Genomic DNA, 15,704 nt, shown 5'->3' on the forward strand with positions numbered 1-15,704 from the left:
CTCACGTGAAGCCATATCCGGGGCTCTGCAGTTTCCACTGTTGATTCATTTCTTGGTATCACTCAAGGTGTCGATTTTTGTCTATGTCCAAGTATAATATTAAGTTTGCTTTAGTGGTTATCTTTTTCTAGTCACAAAGATGAAACTAATCAGCTTGTTCCCTAAATTTGCTTTTTAAGAGACTGAAATCATGTCCTTTTTGGTAAAGAGCAAATGCCTTTTAAACTGCTTTTGTTGCTTAAAAAAAACAAAAAAACTTCATATTACTTTGCTTTTCCTGAGGCCCTGAGGAAATCTGAAGTATTATTAGAATATATTAATCAAAGTTTTTGTATCTCAAAAATTTTAGCAATTTTATAAATCGATTTTTGACTTGTCCTAAAAATGATTAGGTAACATTCTGTAAAAAGTTACTTCACGTTGGTAGTTAGACTGTAACACTTATCACACAGTTAACCTCAAGTTGCAATGATCTTTGCTAATATTATTCACTGAAAATTTAATGAAATATAAAATTCAAAAATATATATACTTTTCAATGCAAAGATTTTCAAAACTTCTAACCAAACTATGCAATGGATATTTATCCTGCATCTAACTACTCATAAAAATGTTTTATTTCTTCAAAAGCAACTTTCTTTTTAACAAAAATAAATGCTTTTCCTCCCAACTGGTATCTTGTGAGGTGGTGGCTAAGCCTGTTCTCCTTCAGGGGGGCACACAATAGGACTACACCTCTCATCACCTAAAGCTGAGGCAATAGTCACATGATCTGCTTTTGCCAGTGGAACGAGCAAAGGATGCAAGCTGAAACTCTAAGAACTAGTGCATGGTTCCCGACCTCTTTCTTTTCCTTTGTTGGGACAACCAACAACATGGCATCTTGAGCCTCATAATGAGGATGCACCCCAGCAGACACAAAATGGACATCTAATGTGTGTAAGAAACAAACCTAAGTCCCTGCAATTCAGGGTGGTTGTTACTGTAGGATCCTAAAGGATACATAAAGCTATATTCTGGGTGATGTTACATCAGTACTGTGTATTCTTCTTTTTTGCTTTCCAGCCAAGTCCTATGTGAACAAAAACAAAAACAAAAACCACCTAACAGTATATTAAGATTCATTTGAATCTGTAACTAACGTCAGTAACATTAAAATGATCCTTTAGGAAATCATTTTTCAGAAAACATCCCATCATTCCTAGCCCAAAAGACAGATTGAATCTTGGCAGCTAAAACTTAGTATACAAAACAAAAATTCACTTTTATTGTTAATAACATTTTTTTTAAAGATTTTATCTGAGAGAGAGAGAGAGAGATCAAGCACAAGCAGGGGGAGCAGCAGAGGGAAAGGGAGAAGCCGGTTCCCGGTTTAGCAGGGAGCCTGACATGGGGCTCAATCCCAGCACCCTGGGATCATGCCCTGAGCCGAAGGCAGACGCTTAACAGACTGAGCCACCCGGATGCCCTGCTAATAACATTTAAAGAAAAGATTTTTCAGCCTATTAATCATAGAGGTGAGCAGAATAATTACGAGAAAAATAAAATCGATTTAAAAAAACAGTTCAAAGCCAAATTTCTTCACTGTGTTCAAGTTACAGAGTGCAGGGATACCACATTCTTTCAAGCCAGCTCTCGAAGGTAGGCTGGATCATCACTCAGCTCATTCTCATGTCTGTCCCACCGCGGCAGGCTTACACTGCTCCACGCTGATGCTGGGCTTGGTCATGTATTTTGCTCTGGGCAGATACATTTACTGCAAGGCTAAGATCAGTTTGCATGGTATGATTCATCCTCCGGTTCACCTGCCCCATTTTATGAAAAACCTGACCTTGGCCTGCAGGCGAGGCCCAAGCCCAGCTGAGTCTAGTCAAACCAGTCAAGCCCAGGCCAACCTAAGAGGGAACCAAGACTGAACCTCACCAAAAGACGTCACTGCCAAACTGTGACAGCCATAGGGCTTTTATGGGGTTTTTTAAACTACTTTTTTTTTTTTTTTAAGATTTGAGAGAGAAAGCGAGAGCACACGCACATGCCTGGGGGCGGGGATGCGGGGGAGGGGGGGCGGCGCAGAGAGAGTCTTAAGCAGATTCCACACTGAGCAGCGAGCCCTAAGCGGGGCTCAATCTCACAACCCTGAGATCATGACCTGAGCAGAAACCAGGAGCCTGCTGCTCAACTGTGCCACCCAGTTGCCCTGGGGTGGGTTGTTTGTTTTACCCTACTAAGAGCTGATACTCTAACCTTTCCTTACACTTCCTTATAAAGGCAATCACTTATTGTAGGCCCATCCCATCTCTGAGGTGCTTTTTTGCATGCCATGTTATCACAAGAAAGGCCAGAAAACGTTGCATTTGATCTAGCAACTAGAACAATACATCTGATGGCAAATAAAAATCTCTTAAGTTTTAAACCTCAGAACATTCCATTAATGAATAAAAAGAATTGTCTCTCCTTTAATGATACTTACAGTGACTGCGTAGTTTTACTTACACTACCTACATAAATCCAGTCTGAATGACTTTCAATTTTGAAATGAATGAAGAAAGCTTAAATTTGATGTCTGGAATTACATTTCCTAGGTGGTGAATTTGTAATAAATAAAATCATTGTTTTCTTTAATCATAACGAATTAAACTGGCAAACACAATGGCTGATTTTGATATCCTGTCATGTAACTAATTTGTTGAGAACATACAAAAGGCAACTACCAATGCAGATCACCCTGCATGTAATGGATGTAATATTCTAATTTATCAGCTGAAGCCTCATCCTACCATCAGGAAGTGATTTTTCAACTCTCTACCCCCTTTTCCTTCCTTCCTTCCCTCCTCCCTCACCCCGCCCCCACTCAACATTTCCTGAGAAGTACAAGTGGTAAACAAGGCACAGCCCTCATCCTTATAAAGCTTATACTTTAGTGTAAAGAGACTGAAATTACACAAGTGGGTAAAGAAATAAAGAGAATTAAAGTTTATGATCAGTGCAACGAAGAAAATAAACACTGTGACATGATAGCAGGTAACTATGTGGTTCAATTAAGGAGCCTAAAACTGGTTCCCGCTTCCCCAAGTAAAAACAAGAATGAAGACAAAACAAAACAATAACGAAAAGACATCTTCTCATACCAGAATTAGTGAGTAAAAGAAAATGATATAAAATGAGTTGACTAAAAGTATGATACATTTATTCATTCCTAATGGTGATCAAAGTACATAGTCTATTAATTCATAAAACATCAATTTGAACACAATTTAGACTTTCAAACAATCTTGCTCAAGAGTCTTCTCTAGAGCATACTTTATAAAATGCTCCAACAAGAGATGGTGAGATAATGAACAATCTCAGAGTAAAATCAAAACTCATGGTTTAAAAGGCCCTCTTGGGAACAGTGCACGTCCGCTTTGCTCATCATTAACTTGCCAGCCCCCCCCCCCCCAAGCCCTGCTTCAGGCTGCTCTCTCCATGATCAATTATTTCTGCTAAATCCAACAGGCACATCTCAGTTTTCTTTTTTTTGTGACTTCTTAATATTCATTGGCATCACTGACCTTCCCACCTCCATAAAATACTTTCTTAAAACACAGAACCTTTTTTTTTTTTTTAAGATTTTATTTATTTGACAGAGAGAGAGACAGTGAGAGAGTGAACACAAGCAGGGGGAGTGGGAGAGGGAGAAGCAGGCTTCCCGTGGAGCATGGAGCCCGATGCGGGGCTCGATCCCAGGACCCTGGGACCATGACCTGAGCCGAAGGCAGACGCTTAACGACTGAGCCACCCAGGCGCCCCAAAACACAGAATCTTAATACAAAGGCTTAGTAAACATCTCTGCTTGCCTATCTCAAACACTGTCAACACCATGTCCAAAATCCAAATTACTGTCCTACCTCACCTGTTCTACTCGACTGACACACCTTTGTCCTTGCCACCCTCAACAGACAGACAAATTCTATGAGGAGGGAAATATCATCTCTCTTGATTCCTGTTGGTTCTCTAGGACCTATGTTGTAGGAGGTATTCAATAAAAAGCCATTAAACTATATTACAGCTGAAATGACAAATGTATAATGGCTCTAAGTAGATCAAAATTCATCTAATGGTTGAGTCGCTCAGCAAAGGCATGTTTAATGGTTGGCTTCACTGTTCATTTATAAATAAGTGTGAGGGGCCAGTAATATAATAAAATGAATAAAATAACTTTTAGTAAGTTGTTGTGGTAGAAATGTTGTTAGCAGTGCCCTTAACAGGCTATTAGACTACAGTGAATTACTTATAAGGGCTTATAAAGCTGAACCGACTCAACCTGAACGCCTCGTGTCTGAAATAAAATCAAAGTTTTATTCTAAATAAAATGCTTCAGAAAGTGGCTGAAACCAGGGTATAATATTAAAAATCACCAGAAGTCTTAATTATAGTGTTTGCCAACTTTAATATGGTAACAACCAATACCATACAGTGTTTTCCATTTCCAAAGCAACTGGGATTTTATAATGAATTTTTTCTTCCTTTAGTCACATAACAAGTTCCTTGACTCTTGAGCACAACATGACAGTCATTCAAGAGGGTACAGGTGCAACTGTGCACCCAATTAGACAAGCAATTTTCCAGATTACATGGGCAGGAGCCTTACCTTTTTATGAAAATTCAGTCCTGTGGTTCAGAGGTACGGTACCATACCCCCTGAACAAGGGTGCATTTGAAAAGTAAACAGGTCAAGCTGTGCAAGTTACTCTTCAGACTTGATTTCTCTACAGCCTCATTTACCTGACCCCCTTCTATCAGACGTCAAGCTGATTTGGAGGAGTTGGCTTTATTTGTTTTTATTTATCTATTTTTTTGGAGATGGCTCTGAAAGGATATTCTTTAGCTTGAGGCAAAGAAGTCACATTGAAAAGCAAGTTACTTTGGGGCCTTCTTCCTTAAACCAAGAGGAGCAGAGAATAATTCCATTCCACCACTGATATTTTAGGACTGATGAAATTACTATGAATTCTGGGACCCTGAGCAAAACTTCTGCAGTGAGTTCTCACTACCTTTTGCTATTCGCAAGACATTCATCTCTCTGGCTCTTCTATATAGTAACCCCTCTGCAAAGCTGACACACCTGAAGAAGGAAAAAAGAGGAAGCTGTTGGAGGGGCTGTCCAAATCTATCTGACTCGATCTCCTTTCTCTCACCCATGTTACCATCCTTCCTTTGCTTTTTCCAGTCTCTTAATTCATATTAGATCAGCCTATTAACAGAGCTTACTAAGTGATCTCCAGCAACTACCTTCAAGTTGCAAGTGCTAGCTGAATAACTGTTCTTTAAGAACATTTCCATTTTATCACCAAAATGAGTGGCAAATTTCTCCTCTGGTTGGTTGGCTTCTCTATTGACTTTACTTGTGGTGGTTTTTATTTTTTGCAGAAATATTTAACATTTTTTAAGCATAAACTTATTTTCCTAGCAATTTTTTTCTCAAATGAAAAAATAACTTTATCAAGAAAAATGTTTTTGCCAAAGTGAAAGAATTTCATGTTTATACAATATTATGTTTTCTGGGGAAAAAATTCATTAACAGAGAATATTTTCCCCAAATAGGATAATATTTTTGCTAATTTGTCTAGCATACTTTTTAAAACCAGCGACGGGGGGTAGTGTAAGTGAAAAAATTACCTATTAAAAAAAGTAGTTTACATGATCATAACACTGAGTCGCTGTTAAAAGAAAAAGATTTTTAAGTTTTATTATTTTTAAAGATCATTTACTTATTTGACAGAGAGCAGGGAGCCCAATGCGGGGCTCCATCCCAGGACCCCAGGATCATGATCTGGGCTGAAGGCAGATAGATGCTTAACTGACTGAACCACCCAGGTGCCCCATTTTTAAGTTGTAAATATAAAATATTGCATAACTTCAAAAACTTACCTCAATTTTATGTCACTTATCATGTACTATATGTCAATTTTCTAAATAGGAATGAAGTCCTTTATTACAAGCACCTAAGAGTACTATGATATTCATTTTAAAATACTACTTCCAAAATGTTCTTTGCATTTTCTGTCTGCCTACTGTGCACTTAAGCCATAGATAATTTTTTAATAAAAAGCCTACAGTAGGCATATATGTAAAAGTGAACTGACCTTGTTTGCTGCTGTCATTTTCATGTTCAAAAATACGACTCTACTCTAAAAACTGACCATAGAGGCAAAAGGACAGACAGAATAATATTGTATTTTATTCTAGGAAGGGTATTTGAAAATTATTTCTTTAAAAGAACCATGATCTTACCATGTCCCTATAAAAATTCTAGTAACTACATGATTTGGCATTACTTTCTACTCTACAAAGGGGATAAAAGAAACATTTATGATATAAAATGCAAGTATAAATTCTTATTGAAAACATAAAGATTTTGTACACAAAATTATTTGTTGATAAATGCTAACTTCATTTAATTCTTAATCTTTATGAAAATATTCCATTAAAATACTTTACTAGTTGTACTTAAAACCACATTTTTAAAGTGCTCTCTAAATAACTTTGATGGGGGCACCTGGGTGGCTCAGTCAGTTAAGCGGCTGCCTTCGGCTCGGGTCGTGATCCCAGGGTCCTGGGATCGAGCCCCACATCGGGCTCCCTGCTGAGCAGGGAGCCTGCTTCTCCCCTGCCTGCCGTTCCCCCTGCTTGTGCTTGCTCTCTGTCTCTCTCTCTTGTTATGTGTCAAATAAATTAATAAAAAATATTAAAAATAAATAAATAAATAAATAAATAAATAAATAAATAACTTTGATGGTGGGCACCTGGCTGGCTCAGTTCTTAGAGCACGCAAGTCTTGATCTCGGGTTTTTAAGTTAAAGTTATTTAAGTTTGAGCCCCCATGTTAAGCGTAGAGATTACTTAAAAATAAAAAACTGGTGGGATCTTTTCTTTCTCCCCGACCCTGTTTTTTTTTTTTTTTTTAAAGATTCTATTTATTCATTTGACAGAGAGAGAGAGAGAAAGAGAGGCAGGCAGAGGGAGAGGGAGAAGCAGAGTCCCGGCTGAGCAGGGAGCCCAACGCAGGGCTAGATCCTGGGGCCCTGGGATCATGACCTGAGCCCAAGGCAGATACTTAACCGAATGAGCGACCCAGGCACCCCTGGTGGGATGTTTTCTTAGTTAAGAAGTCTAGAACAAAATAGATGGTGGTAGAACAAATGGAAAAGGGTTAGCTATAGTAGAGTAAGAAACTCTCAGACAATGTGTATGTAATTATTTCTTATTATGCATCCATATGTAATTATTATTTTTTATTCTTATGTTCATCACCATTTTCTCTGTTTGGAAAGAAAACTATAGGGTGGTAATTTCAATGATATGAATCCTAAAAAACATTTCCCTCCCTCCACCACAGGCATCTAAAGATGAGACAATTTTACATCAACCAAATCAAACATTGTTAAGAATACAAAATGAAAGCTCTTTTAGACGCAAAATCTTATTTATCTCAAATCCTGTATTGCTCTTGAATATTATTACTAACTTGGATAAAACTGTAAAATCACTGCTAAAACTCAAAATTTTGAATTTTAACACCGATTTGAAAAACACATTAACATTTACAGGAGGTAATAAGATACTAAAAATGCTTCCTAATAGCTATTCCTAACCAAGTATTCCTGAGTGTGTACTTTTCACCCCAGGGTACAGTGTGTATATATAATACTGGTGTACATTTTTCTGCTTTATTTGTGTTCCTGTCATACCTTCCATGATTCCTTATACAGTCCAACTGCAGCCTTAACTTTTAGCATATCCCAAAGAAAATTCCCTTTATCATGTGACAGAAGTATTCTGGTTAGAAATAAATGCATTATTCCTTGTAATTTTCCATGACAGTGCTACTATTTCTCAGAATTTTGTCTAGCAAAACTACTTTCTAAAATGAGATACAGAGAGGTACTAGTGCGTGGGCCTTGGACTATCGTGACCTTGGTTTTACCTTGGATTCTAAGCTCACAAGTTCTGTGGCTTTGGCTACTGAGCCTCCATCTGCACACCAGGCTAGTTACATCTGCCTTCAGTCTTCCTGCTACCTCATTTGGAGATAAAGTATGTACGGTGCTTACCACAGCGCCTGGGACAGGGTCCATCTTCAATACTGTAGACCAAAGTAATCAGCTGCTTCATGAAAATACCTTTCAATAGGCTAAACTCAGTATCAAAAACAATAATGCAACTAGAACAAGACAGGGAAACCCCTTCCTCACTCTGTGGAAAACAATTAATTAAAAAATTAAGGAAGCACACACTTCCATAGTAAGAAATTAAAGTTATCTCTAGAAGATGTCTCTGATTTTTCATTAAACTTAGCTTGCTACCACGTGTCTGTGCTTTGCCTTGCCTATTTATAGCACAATTTCCAAGGCGAGTCGTGACTTATATATAAATCACGTTCTAAGCTATTACTCACTAGTCATCTCTGCCAAGGAGGACTTCTTCACCTTCGCCAAGATCCTTCCTTGCCCCCAGTCAGTTGAGTGCTCTATTCCTTTATCTTTCTCACGGATTTAACTGGTTGAAGGCACCTTTATTATAGCATTTTTCACTGCATTTTAATTACTTCCAAGTTTCCCTTTACCATCATAAGTAGAGATTGTTTACATGGCTGTCTCCAAGGCAAGCTGCCTTTAATTCATCTTTTTTTCAACATAATCTCATATTCATATTAGCAACTTTTCATTGCTTCCTTGGGATAGATTTCTAGAAGTGGAATCAGTAGACCAAAGAATACGAACATTTGATAACATCCATGTTATCAAATTATTTTGTTATCAAATTATTTTGTAGAAAGGGTAAAGGGATATATATATTCCCATTTAATTCACCTCTGAGTTGCTCAGAGCTCAGCAATTATTATTGGAAAATTTATTATTTGAAGTATTTAGAAGGTAAAACATATCCACCAGAGTAATAAGTATATAATTAATTCTAAAAATACTTGTTTAAATATTCATGATTAAATACTTATGACAGAATTGCATCAGGGATGCTTGGGTGTCTCAGTTAAGCGTCCAACTCCTGATTTTGACTTAGGTCATGATCTCACGGTTGTGAGATAAAGCCCCCCCCAAACCCCAGGGGCTCTGCGCTGGACAAAGAGCCTGCTTAAAAGATTCTCTCTCTCCTTCTCCCTCTGCCCCTTCCCACCTCCTCCCCCCTGCTCTCAATCACTCTCAAAAAACAAAACACAAAAACAAAACAGCATCAAGGCTCTGGATAACCCAGATGTTTAAACTTTTAAGGAAATGCCAAGCTGTTTTCCAAAGTAGCTGCACCATTTTACATTTCTACCACCACCGTATGAGGGCTCCAACTTCTATGCGTCTTCTAATACACGTGATACTATCTATTTTATTACAGCCATCCTAGTGGTGTGAGGTGCTCTCTCAATGCAGTTTGGATTTGCATTTGCCTGATGAATTATGATGTTTAAGTATCTTTGTGTATGCTTATTGGCAATTGTATATATGCTTTTAAGAAATGACTATTTAGATACTTTGCCCATTTTTATATTGGGGTTTTTTTATTACTAAGTTTTAAGTTTTCTTTATGTTTTGTTTTGGTTTTGAGAGAAAGCGTACGTGCAAGCAGAGTGGAGGGAGGCAAAGGGAAAAGAGAGAAAATCTTAAGCAGGGGGCACCTGGGTGGCTCAGTCGTTAAGCGTCTGCCTTCAGCTCAGGTCGTGATCCCAGGGTCCTGAGATCGAGCCCCGCATCGGGCTCCCTGCTCAGTGGGAGGCCTGCTTCTCCCTCTCCCACTCCCTCTGCTTGTGTTCCCTCTCTCACTCTCTCTCTCTGTCAAATAAATAAATAAAATCTTTAAAAAAAAAAAGAAAGAAAATCTTAAGCAGGTTCTGTGCCTAGCATGGAGCCTGACGTGGGCTCGATCTCATGACCCTGAGATCATGACCTGAGCCAAAATCAAGAGTCAGATCCTTAACCAACTGAGCCACCCAGGCACCCCAGTTTTTTTTTTTATGTATTTTATATACGAGTGCTTTACTGAATATATGATTTGCAAATATGTTTTCTCATTCTGTGGTCTGTCTTTTCAATTTCTTGTTAGTATCCTTTGAAGCATAGTTTTTAATTTTGACAAAGACCAATTTATCTATTTTTTCTTTTGTTGCTTGTGCTTTGTCATATCTAAGAAACCACTGTCACATGCAAGGTCATGAATATGTACCCTTATGTTTTCTTCTAAGAGTTTTATCTCTCACATTTAGATCTTTTGTCCCCTTTAGGTTAATTTTGGTATATTAACTCAATATGAGATAGGGATCAACTTTATTCTTCTACATCTCGATACCCTCTTGTTCCAGCACCATTTGTTGACAAGATTATTCTTTCCTTCATTGAATTACAATGGCATTTTTGTCAAAAATCACTTGAACACACATGCAGGGATTTAGTTCTGTATTCTCAATTCTCTATCTTTACGCAAGTACTAGACTGTCTTTACGAGACAATTTTGTTGCAGGTTTTGAAAAGGGAAACGGAGTTCTCCAACTTTGTTCTTTTTTTAAAGACTGTTTTTGCTATTCTGGGTCCCTTAAGTTTCTACATAAATTTTAGTATCAGCTTGTCACTTTCTGGGAAAAAAAGGCTGGATTCTCGAAGGAATCACATTGCAGGAGTAGAACAATTTAGGAAATACTGACACCTTAACAATACTAAGTCTTCCAGGAATATGAGATGCTTTCTATTTATATTTGGATTTCCATTCATTTCTATTTCAATAGTTTGTGGTTTTCAAAGTATAAATTTGTACTTCTTTTGTTCTTCATTCTTTTGATACTCTTGTTAATGGAACTGTTTTCATAATTTTATTTTTGGATTGTTCATTGCAAGTAAGTAGAAATGCAACTGATTTTTATATATTTATTTTGTATTCTGCACCCTTCCTAAACTTATTATTTGTAATAGTTCCTTAATGGATTTCTTAGGATTTTCCACATACAACAACATGTCATCTACAATATAGATTTTTATCATTTTCACCAGTTATAGTTGCTTTGCTGCACAAAACTGCTGTTTCAGAAGTGGATAAATTTTATCAATATATAATTTACTTTAAATTGGAAGAATGAAAAGATTCTGACTGTAATTCAAAAATGAGCAAAATTTTATGGCTATCAAAAAGGAAAGTTTTGACCTTTCCGTAAGAAGCAAAAAATAATAATAAAATCTCATTTAGGAAAATGAACTGAAAAGAGTTGTTTTTTTTTTAATGAAAACAATTTTCATTTTCCTTGACCATGCTAAATGTTACTTTTGATCATTTATATTTTTCTTTTCAACTATTAACAAAAATTACACTGCCATGCCAAAATCCCTTAGTTTAAGGATTCTGGTTATTCTTAAGAAGTAGTTTACATGATCTTTAGAAAAATTTCAATCAGTGGCTCACTGTAACAAAGGATATCTAAATCACTATCAAGGGTCATATATAACTGTTCTTTATTATTTCTGCTTATTTGTAGTTAACATAAATACCAGGCAAAGGAAAATTTAAGTGCACGTACAGTGCTCATTTTTTCATCTTTAGGAAGCCTGAATTCCTGAGCAAATTTTCTTCGCGTCAAGAGTACTCTAACAATTTTCTTCCAAGTGCATTGTTTTCATTGTGAATTTAGGCCATCATCTTAAAGATAACAAATGCATTAATCTTTTCTTTTATCATGAACTATTCTGACCAGTTTCACACTACAAAGAGTAAAAGAGAATGGAAAATACCTTGAGAATCCAGTAGAGAATCATGAAATAAATATAAGTAAAACTGTTTGTTTTTGGTTTTATCATATTAATATAAAAAATATTATTTCAACTTTGTATTGAGCAAATTTTATACTTAATTCTGCTATTCATTCTGACCCTTATATTCAGTACCAAAGTGCTAAAACATAAAATTTCACCCCATCTACTACTCCTTCACTTCACTTTTCCCTCTACCATGCTTCCTTCGTTTCCCCAAAGTTTCATCCTTCCTGCTTTTAAATTTTATCAAAAATACTAATCTGTTTATGTATTTTTTTAAAACTTTTACATAACATAAAATTTACTAGCTTAAGCATTTTAAAGTGTACAGTTTAGTGGTATTAAATACATGCACCTTGCTTTGCATCAATCACCACTGGCCCTCTCCATCGTCTTCCATCCTGCAAAACTGAAACTCTACGTCCTTTGACTAGTAACTCCCTGTTCCCCACTCCTCCCAGCCTCTGGCAACCACCATTCCATGTTCTGTCTATGAATTTAACTACTCTGTGTACTGTGTGATTTGGAATCAGACAGTATCTGTCCTTTTGTGTCTGGCTTATTTCACTGAGTACAATGTCCTCAGGGCTCGTCCATGTTGCAGCACAGGTCAGAATTTGGTCAGAATTTCTTTGTCAAGGCTGAATAATATTCCTTAAGAGGTATACACCACATTTTGTTTATCTACTTATCCATCAATGGACATTTGGGCTGCTTCCACTTCTTAGCTATTTGGAACAATGCTGCTTAACAATGGGTCTGCAAATGTCTCTTCAAGACCCTGATTCCGATTCTTTGGGGGTAAATACCCAGCAGTGGTATGGCTGGGTCATATGGGAATTCCACTTCTAATTTTTGAGGAACCACCAAACTGTAAACTGTCTTCGCAGCAACGCCACCATTTAACACTCCAACCAATAGCTACGTGGGGACTCCAATGTCTCCACAGCCCCACCAACTCTTACTATATTTTGTGTTGTTTTTTTATCATAGCCATCTTAAGAACTGCGAGTTGGTGTCCAATCGTGGTTATGATCTGCATTTCCCTAATGATTACTGATGCTGAGCATATGTCCATGTGCTTACTGGCCATCTCTATATCTTCTTTGGAGAAATGTTTATTAAAGTTCTTTGCCCATTTTAAAATCGGGTTGGTTTTTTGGTTTTATTGCTGTTGAGTTACTGGAGTTCTTTGTATATTCTGAATAATAACCCCTTGTCAGGTACACGCTAATATCTTCTCCCAATCTGTGGAATACCTTTTCACTCTGTTGGCTGTGGATCTTTGAAGCACCAGTTCTGTTTTGTTGTGGGTTTTTTTTTTTTTAAGATTATTTATTTATTTGAGAGAGAGCACAAGCAGGGGGAGCAGCAGACAGAGAGGGAGAAGCAGGCTCCCCCGCTGAGCAGGGAGCCTGATGCAGGACTCAATCCCAGAACCCTGGGATCATGACCTGAGCCGAAGGCTGGAGCTTAACTGGCTGAGCCATCCAGGCGCCCCAATGCACCAGTTTTAAATTCTGATACAGTCTAATTTATGTTTTCTTTTGTTGCCTGGGCTTTTAACATCATGTCCAAGAAATGATCATCAAATTCAATGTCATGAGACTTTTCCCAGGTTTTCTTCTTACATTTAGGTCTTTGATACATTTTGAGTTAATCTTGTATATGGTGTAAGGCAAGAATCCAACCTTTTTCATGTGGATATACAATGTTCCCACTACTATTTATTGAAAAAACTCTCCTCTCCCCTTTGAATTGTCTTGGCATTCCTATCAAAAATCATTTGACCATATATCCAAGGGTTTATTTCTGGGCTCTCAATTCTATTCCATTGATCTATGTGTCTGTCTTATGCCAGTACCACACCATTTTGACTACTACAGTTTTGTAATAAGTTTTAAAATCAAGAAGTGTAAGCCTTCCAACTTTGTTCTTTTTTTTTTCAAAATTGTTTTGGCTATTCGGGGTCCCTCCCTTAAGATTCCATATGAACTTTAGGATGGATTTCTCTATCTCTGCAAAAATTCAGTTTGGATTTTGGCAGGGATTGTACTGAATCTGTAGATTGCTTTGGGTAATACTGACATCATAACGACATTAAGTTTTCCAACCTATGAACACAAGAGAACTTTCCCATGTTTGTCTCTTCTTCAATTTCTTTCAGCAACATTGTGTAGTATCTCATGTACAAGTCTTTCTCCACCATGGTTAAGTTTATTCCTAAGTGTCTTATTTTTTTTGATGCTGTTGTAAAATGGAATTGTTTTTGTGTTGTGTACTTCAAAATTTTACATAAATTGTATCATTAAGTACTTATTATATTTTCACAACTTTTTTACTATTATAGTACACACATGCGTACTGAAAGTGTAACAATATGTACCAGGAGGACACTTAGCATCTGCAGGCTAGTCACTTTTGGAGAGGAAGAGGGTGGAATGGGATGGAATAAAGAAGGGATTTAGCTGTAACTATGAATTTTTTTCTTTTTTAATAAGAGACCTGTGTAGAATATTTGTACATTTGTTGTACTTTCCTCATTTGAAATATCTTATAATTTAAGTTTTTGTAATTAAAATAATTCTGAAAATGTGGGGTATCTGAAGCATTAGTATAGTCATATAACTTTGCCAGTACTACTTCTGGGATCATTAACCTAGACAGTCATCTCTAGGACAATTAATTTTTTCTTGATGTGGCAGTGGGTGAAAACCAATAGTCACAGCTCTTCCCCTGAGACCCTAAAAGCAGAGGTTTCACACTATTAAAAACTTCATACCAATGAGCTTTTACTTAGTCTACACTATTCACCTTGCTCTTTTCAGTAAGACTCATGTCAAATGAAGCTCAGTCCAAATATGCTTAGAAAAAAAGTACACACTATCAGGAGTACTTGCTTTTCATTGGGTCTGATACTTCTGATAGCAGCAAAGCCAATAAATGGGGGTAGTAGTTATTGATACTATATATCAAGGTGGGTATTTTTCAGGAAATTTTTAATGGAATAATTTTGATGTGTTTTTTTAAACAGCCCTACTGTTCTCATGAGCTAAAAAGTAAAGCAAGAGGTAATTCTACAGGAAAAAGTCAAAGGCACCACTTGAGCTGATGGTCTTTAGTTTTTCAACATGGAATCTGAAACAAGCACAAAGAAATAACAGCTCTAAGAAGTAATCTGAGCAGTTTTCTTATTAAGGCAAGGCACTGCTTAGAAAAACACTGTATTAGAGGATCAGATGAACAGTAACACTTCAGGGTGACTCAGTATAGAACTGAAAATTATGCTAAGTCTACATTTTTGTAAAGTTAACCTTCCCCAAGGAAAATACAATACTATAATATTTATACTCTTCACTTCAATACATATAATATGCTATTCAACCTGATGTACACTTAAGTTTCCATTTATAAAGCTACTTTTTTAAATGACCATATGGAAAGGAGGAATGTAAAGAATCACATAAGTCAATCACAAAACACACCATAAGACATTTGTTTAACTACACCGTAGTTTCATTTTAAGAGAGTTGACTGAAATACCTTTTAGGAACAAATGCTTTAGCAATTTTGGCATATAGAATGAATCACAAAATTTAAAGACAACCAATGAGACTACCCTTAATTCATGAATTAATCTCATTTACTTGTGACTGACTACCACATAAGAATGTCAGCTTCTCCAGTGTAACAGCCTAGCACTTAACTAGCACACAGTAGGTATGTAATAAGGATATGCTGCAGAAATGAATACTCCTTAACTCTTGACTTGTGGTATTTTCTATCAGGAAACTGCCACCAGAGGGTGCTTGGCTGGCTCAAGTTGGTAGAGTACAGGAGTCTGCACCTGGGGGTGGGGAATTTGAGCCCCACATTGAGGGTAAGGTTTGTGTAAAAACAAAGAAACGAAACTACCACCAT

At 36.9% G+C, this 15,704-nt stretch overlaps 1 protein-coding gene across 5 annotated transcripts in view; it reads right to left on the reverse strand.

The window, feature by feature from the left end:
• PCCA (propionyl-CoA carboxylase subunit alpha) overlaps positions 1-15,704 on the reverse strand; it is a 394,205-nt gene that overhangs the window by 120,383 nt on the left and 258,118 nt on the right. The window lies entirely within an intron of this gene.

Source organism: Zalophus californianus, chromosome 3, assembly GCF_009762305.2.
Source record: "Zalophus californianus isolate mZalCal1 chromosome 3, mZalCal1.pri.v2, whole genome shotgun sequence".
In the NCBI taxonomy this organism is placed as follows: Eukaryota; Metazoa; Chordata; class Mammalia; order Carnivora; family Otariidae; genus Zalophus; species Zalophus californianus.